The sequence below is a fragment of the Pinus tabuliformis genome, chromosome 4_2 (genome assembly GCF_031772625.1).
Source record: "Pinus tabuliformis cultivar Carrire ecotype Pingquan chromosome 4_2, CPIR1, whole genome shotgun sequence".
NCBI lineage: Eukaryota > Viridiplantae > Streptophyta > Pinopsida > Pinales > Pinaceae > Pinus > Pinus tabuliformis.
In genome coordinates, this window is record NC_142304.1 from 396,408,697 (window position 1) to 396,415,363 (window position 6,667).

A 6,667-nucleotide genomic window follows, 5' to 3' on the forward strand; every position below is an offset into this window, starting at 1 on the left:
TTATTTCTAGTGGACTAATGTGCATTGATTGCAAGTTTTGAAAGAAAGTCATGGCAATTTTGGCTAATTAAGGGCAGAAACACAAATGAGACAAGGAGGAGAGATTGTAGGAGATAGATCCTCCTCATTTAATCCTCACTCATTCGAATATTCCTCCATCAAATCACACTAGCTTGGAGTTGCAAGCAACCGAGTCATGAAGATCAAAAGGCAGTCGAGCCAGTGACAATTAAAGAGCCAGTTCATCTTGAGTTTGGGAGCTGAGCCTCCCTAGATTTAAGGAAATCGTTGGAGACTTCAGTTGTATAAATAAAGAGGCCTAGAGCCTCATTAGGATTCATATTTTTGATGTAAAAGAACTAGGCATTTTCGAGTTCAAGAATTGTGGAAGACATTGTTATGTAATTTTCTGATATGATAATGAGAATGAGAATTTCCTTAATCCAACACTGAGTTGATACAGAGGGCTGAATATCTTGGGTTAGGGCCCAAGCCTATCAGCAAAGGCTCCTCTTTTTGCATTTTTATGCTTAGTTGATTTCATAGATTAATGGTTGAATTGGTTTTAGCATTATTTCATTGCAAGTAGTTGTGGATTTGATTAGTTTGATTTTGTTTGTGCATTGCTTCAACAGTAGCTTAGGAAGATAAAGGAATATCAAAAAGATGATAGTAGGTAGCTTTGGCCTCACTCCTCCCTTGAGGGATCGTGGTTTGAGGAAAGAACTCCTATACAGCCCCAAAAAGACGGAATTCTGATTTCTTATGGAATTTAGGGTTTTCTACTACTTAGGCCAACATTTTATCAGTTTTCAACAATAGGATTCAATAGGCATTTCTGATGTCTTCAGCCTTATATTAAATCTCATACTGTTTCACATTATTCTACAAGTTTTTCCATGCATGAAATAGGCAACTAGATAATGAAAATCTATTTTCTTAGTTGATTGAGAATCTTTCTTGTTTGACATGAATTATGGATAAATTCTAGTGATTGATGTAGTGTAGGATTTTCAGCAGTGCAGGGGGATTTCATGACCAAAAACCCAATCCTAACCTCATCCACCCACGATTATCACTTTTTCCACTAAGTCCCTCACCAAATTCATCATTTCATAAGAACACTTCTCCAAGTTTGTTGAGCAAATCCAACCATCTCTCAAACTCTATTTTGGGCTCTAAATGAGTCCTAGGCACTCCCTTGCCTCATTTATCCCACCATTCACCTTCCCTAAGCCCTACGCCACCTTCCAAATCACTCCTATTTCTCCTGGGCGAATATTTTAGGAATACAAGGGATCCTGTAGGAGCATTATGAAATCCTATAGGAGGCATTAGGAAATCCTGTAGGATGACTTGTAGTGGCTTGTGTTTTGTTGGGTTGCGTTATATTCTTTCCACGACTAGCATCCCTAGTTAACTGGGGGGTTGGGGGGGGGGAGGAGGGGGGTTAGAGCCCCCCCTTCATTGCGCCGATTGTGCAGCGGGGGGTCACAGGGGGTTTGAGGGGGGCGAGTAGCCCCCCTCTATGGATCCGGGGCAGCACCTAAGGGAAAAAAATTTTTGGACCCTATATTAGGTTGGGCAGACCTACCTATGGTTTTGTGCGTGGTTTTCGCACATGGTTTTGAACGCGATGGTTTTTAGTCCATGGTATTGGATGCTTCAGCATGTATAAATAAGTATTGTAACATTGAAAGAAACATAATGAAAAATCAAGCTGGTAGTTCCGGTTTTGGGATCCAGGGGAAGTCTCTGTGTATATGTTTTTTATGTGTTATGCTCTCTCATTGTTTATTTTCTGTTGTTAGAATTCGTATGCAGGTAATTTTTGTACGGGGTTAAAACCTACATTTGGTATTAGAGTTGTTTTGGCTTCAAGGGGATGCCTTTGTTGCTGAGGGGTTTCGCTTGGGCCTGTGGTAGGCCATGTTCAATGGGAGATTTGTGGGATCAGTTATGGTGGTGAAAGAATATGGTGAGCAGTGGAAAGATAGAGATCGAGAAATTTAATGGTTAGATTTTTTAGTTGTGGAAACAGAAGATGGAGGATCTATTGGTGGATAAATATCAGTGGATCATGGTAGATCCGAGTACTAAACCAATAGGAGTGTTTGATGAAGAACGGAAGAAGTTGGGTCGAAAGGCAAAGAGCACAATACGATTGTGTGTCTTAGATTTAGTATTATTGAATGTATCAGGGGAAGCTACAGCTAAGGCTTTGTGGGACAAGTTAGGGACTTTGTACCAATCTAAGTCTTTGGTGAATAAACTGTTCCTACTGAAAAATATGTATAACCCAAGGATGAAAGATGGAGACTCGGTGATAGAGCATTTGAACGCATTTAATACTATGGTAAGTCAGTTATTATCTCTTGATATTAAAATTTCAGATGAAGATAAGTGCATCAGTTTGTTGTGTTCTCTACCAGATTTGTGGGATAGCCTGGTTATTGCAATAGGTAGCAATGCAAATGCCTTTCAGTTTGATGAAATAGTCTCAGCATTGCTGACGGAGCAGATGAGATGGAAAAATATGGAGAGCCGGAATGGTGATGCCTTCTCTGTACGAGGACGGTCCCAGAACAGAAACAAAAATAAGTCATCGAGTGGGAGATTTAAATCTAGAGGGAGATATAAATCTCCAGGAAAACCTGTAAAGGTAGTTTGCTGGAAATGCGGAAAGGAAGGGCACTAAAAAAGGGACTGTAAATCTAAAGCTCCTGATAAAGGAAAGGGATCTGATGATGCTCTTTCTGCAGAGGTGAAAACAACCTCAAATGAAGGTGGGGAAGTGTACTTGGCTTCTTCAAGTACACATGTAGATCATGAGGTGTGGTTGATTGACTCAAGTGCATGCTTTCACTTCACTCCCCATAGAGAGTGGTTCTGCAAGTATGAGAAATACGATGGTGGTGATGTCTTCTTAGGGGATGATAGGAAGGCTAGAATCATTGGTCGCAGAAAAGTAAAGTTGAAGTTGCAAGTTGGAAGGGTTAGAACACTTCGAGATGTTCTGCATATTCCTGCATTGGCCAAAAATCTGATTTCTATAAGCAAGTTGGATGATGCAGGTGTAAAAACAGTGTTCGAGAAGGATACCTGCAAGATGGTTCTGGGAGCACTGGTATTGATGTGGGGGGTTTGGATTGGGACTCTGTACAAGCTACAAGGTAGCACTATTTTTGATGGGTGAAACAGTTTTGTGGTTCCTGAAAGTGGAGTAGAAAATCTAGTGGTCTCTGGAGAGAAGACCATGTTGTGGCATCAAAGGCTTGGACATATTGGAGAGAAGGGCCTTCGAATACTTCATGGTAAAGGTATGGTAGAAGGTATGAGTAATAGCTCTCTGTGTTTTGATTTCTGTGAAAATTGTGTATATGGGAAGCAGAATCATGTGAGTTTCCCCTCTAGTGGTAAGAGGGCGAAACAAATATTATAGCTTGTGCACAATGATGTGTTTGGACCTGTGAAGGTTCCATCACTGGGTAAGTCTGTGTACTATATATCATTTATAGATGACTTCTCAAGGAATACATGGATATATTTCCTTAACAAGAAATCTGAAGTCTTTGATAGGTTTAAAGAATTTAAGGCTATGGTGGAAAACTAGACAGAGAAGAAGATAAAGGTGTTGAGGTTAGATAATGATGGAGAGTTTTGCAGCAAGGAATTTGAAGAATTTTGTAAGAAGTGTGGTATAGCACGGCAGAAGACTACTCCATACACACTTGAGAAAAATGGAGTTTCATAAAGAATGTAAAAGACGTTGATGGAAAGTGCAAGAAGCATGCTCAGTGGTGTCGGGTTAGGACAAGAATTCTGGGTAGAGGTGGTGGAGACAACATGTTACCTGGTCAATAGATCACCTTCATCAGCGTTGGAGGATAAGACTCCACAAGAGGTATGGACTGGTAATAAACCCTCTCTTTCACATCTGAGGGTATTTGGATGTGATGCATATGTACATGTTCCAAAGGAGAAAAGAACCAAGTTGGATAGTAAATCTGAAAAGTGCATCTTTATTGGATATAAGGATGGTTTAAAGGGTTATAAGCTTTGAAACCTAGTAACAAGGAAGGTTGTGTACAACCGAGATGTGGTGTTCATAGAGGTGAAATATGTTATTAAACATGAAGTCCAACCAAAGAAACCTGAGAAGATAGAGTTTGAGCTTAAGGAGGAAGAATCAGACTCTACAGCAAAGGAGGAATCAGAAGACGAAGAGCCACAAACTATGGGTGTGACAAGATCTGTTCGAGAAAGAAGGCAGCCAAAAAGGTATAGTCCATCTGATTTATGTTCAAATTTTGCTTTATCTGTTACTGATGATGATCATAGAGTTGTGAAGGAAGCAGTGGATTCAAAGGATGGCAAACTCTGGAAGAGGCCATGGTTGATGAAATGGCATCCTTGCACAAAAATGAGGCTTGGGATCTGGTGGAGTTGTTGGCTGGAAGGAAACCCATTGGTAGCAAATGGGTGTTCAATAAGAAGACAAATGCAGAAGGAAAGGTGGATAAATACAAAGCTCAGTTGGTAGCAAAAGGTTATTCTCAGGTGCTGGGAATTGATTTTGGTGATATTTTTTCTCCTGTTGCCAAGGTAGCTTCTATTAGATTAATTTTATCTGTTTTTATTGCTTTTGATTTTGAGGTAGAACAGATGGATGTGAATACATCATTTCTTCATGGGGATCTAGAAGAGAAGATTTACATGAAGCAACTTGAAGGTTTTGAGGTGAAGGGTAAGAAATAACTGGTATGCAAGTTAAAGAAGTCTAGGTATGGTTTAAAACAGTCACCAAGGATGTGGTATTAGAAATTTGATACATTTATACAGGGACTTAGATTCACCAGAAGTAAAACAGATCACTGTGTGTATTTTAAATTAATTGGTGATCGTGTTATTTATCTGGTCTTGTATGTGGATGATATGTTGTTGGTTGGAAATGACAAAGAAATTATCCAGGATTTGAAGACCCCATTGTCCTCCAAATTCGACATGAAATATCTTGGTGTTGCAAACTATATTTTGGGCATGGAAATTAAAAGAGATTAGGCAAAGAGGAAGCTCTAGTTAAACCAGAGGAAGTATGTTGAGACAATATTGAAAAGGTTTAACACGCAGGATAGCAAACCGGTGAAGGTTCCTATTCCTGTAGGTGTAAAATTATCTATTGAACAGTGTCCCATGACACAAGAAGAGGAAGAGGATATGTCCCGTGTTCCATATGCAAGTGTAGTCAGTAGCGTGATGTATGTGATGGTTTGTACTAGACCAAACATTGCACATGTAGTGGGAGTATTGAGCAGGTTTATGTCAAAACCAAGGAAGGAGCATTGGATAGCAGTGAAGCGGGTTTTTAGGTATTTGCGTGGCACTAGTGATTATGGTTTGTGCTACCAAGGAAGACCAAGATTGGACAGAGTTTTGTATATTTGTGGCTTTGTTGATGCAAACTGGGCTGGAGATCTGGATCAGAGAAGATCTACAAGTGGGTATGTGTTTAACCTATTTGGAGGTGTAGTCAGTTGGATGAGTAAGAAAGAATATCTAGTGGCACTATCAACTACAGAGGCAGAATACATGGAAGCCACTCATGCAACCAAGGAAGCAATTTGGTTACAGAGATTGTGTTCAAGTATGGGGTTAGTATATGGAGCTATAAGGATAGACTATTATAGCCAAAGTGAAATTTTCTTGGCAAAGAACCCTACTTAACATTCAAAGACAAAGCACATTGACGTTCAGTATCACTTTGTGAGGGATATGATAGAAGACAAAAAGGTGTTGTTGGTAAAGGTGGACACTTTGAAGAATACTGCAGATGCATTGACAAAATCTGTGAGCTCTGAGAAGTTCTCTTGGTGTAGAGAAACATTTTGTGTTACAAGGCTGGATAAATGAATAAGCTCTCTTATAGCCCCCTGTGGAAAGAAAAAAACAAGTGGGAGAATGTTGGGTTGTGTTATATTCTTTCCACAACTAACATCCCTAGTTAACTGGGGGGTTAGAGGGGGGGTGACGGGTAGCCTCCCTCTACAGGGTCTGGGGCAGTGCCCCAGGTGTTATAGGCATTTTTGGACACTGCAACCCCAATCATATATGTCGATAAACCAAGGGCTCCTAAGTCCCTAAAAGTGTTGTTCCAACCCTTAAAAGAACAAGGTCAGCTGATTACATCATCTCCCGGAAGTTCTCCATAAAAAACTACTCAGAACTGGTCAAAACTGGACCATCTCACCTACTCCATGGTCAAAGTGCGATGCATCTCACCTAATGCACACGGGAGATGCGATGCATACTGAAAATACCTTCTATAGGGTGTGATGGACGAGAATAGACAAGTGGCGGAGACAGTTTGCGAGGTGGATGATCATGGAATCTTCCAGAAACTTCTCCTGTGACACTTGCCTCTCAGAATCGCCCAAGGATGAGTAAGAGATCAATGAGATATCCAAGTGGAATCAAGAACTATTAGAGAGAAGACACTAATAAAAAACCCAGAGTTGACTCACACCTCTGCAAATATCTATATATAGATCTCTCATCCCAGAGATCCAGAGGTTGGAGGCTGGAATTTTGTATCTTGTAAGGAAGTGCTGCTGGTTTCTTGGTGTAACATCATAGTGTTGGGTGATCTAAGCTTTTCATGAGGTGAAGA